Below are 731 nucleotides of genomic sequence, written 5' to 3' on the forward strand. Positions count from 1 at the left end.
GAGAGAGAGAGAGAGAGAGAGAGAGAGAGAGAGAGAGTGGCCGTGAAGAGGAGAGGCTCAGGTCTCCTTCTGTTCAGCTGCGGCGCTGCCCCGTCCAGGTAACGGCAAACAAGCCACCTAGCTCTTTTCAACTCTTTGTATATATTTTCTCATCCATATATAAATGTATGTGTGGTTGTTTGTGTTTTTTTTTTTAGTGTTTGTGTCATACATGGTAACCCAAGAAATTTTCAGCATTACTGCAGCCTTATTTTCCTAATTAAAATAAAAAATACACATATTATTTGAATTTGACAGCTGTGGGATTTGAACCCACGCCCTTTCGGACCAGAGCCTAAATCTGGCGCCTTAGACCACTCGGCCAAACTGTCTTTGATGCCTTAACGAGAACAACAAATATACATAATGTATTCACAAAGAAGTCCATTGCAAAATGCAAGAACCATCATTGGGCTTTTGGATCCAGTCTGGCATTTCCATTCACCTACATATATTTTATAGCACGTGACTGTATCATTTGCATTTTTTTATTATATGTGTCCATGTAACTACAGAAAGGCCACGTGTTGAGCGGTTGCTATCATGGCTACCTTCTAATTATTTTATATAAATTATCTCACTGATCATTAAAAGCTTTTAAATTTTAACTTAATCATGCTTACAGTTAATGAAATGAACAAAACATATATTTTAACAATTTGTCAATTATTATATAGTATTAATTTACATAT

General features: G+C 36.3%; 1 non-coding gene across 1 annotated transcript; it reads right to left on the minus strand.

The window, feature by feature from the left end:
* Positions 1-291: 291 nt before the first annotated feature.
* TRNAL-UAG (transfer RNA leucine (anticodon UAG)) lies at positions 292-371 on the minus strand. Its single transcript has one exon. It is a non-coding gene; the product is annotated as a tRNA-Leu (tRNA).
* Positions 372-731: the final 360 nt, after the last annotated feature.

Source organism: Malania oleifera, chromosome 4 (assembly GCF_029873635.1).
Source record: "Malania oleifera isolate guangnan ecotype guangnan chromosome 4, ASM2987363v1, whole genome shotgun sequence".
Lineage (NCBI taxonomy): Eukaryota > Viridiplantae > Streptophyta > Magnoliopsida > Santalales > Ximeniaceae > Malania > Malania oleifera.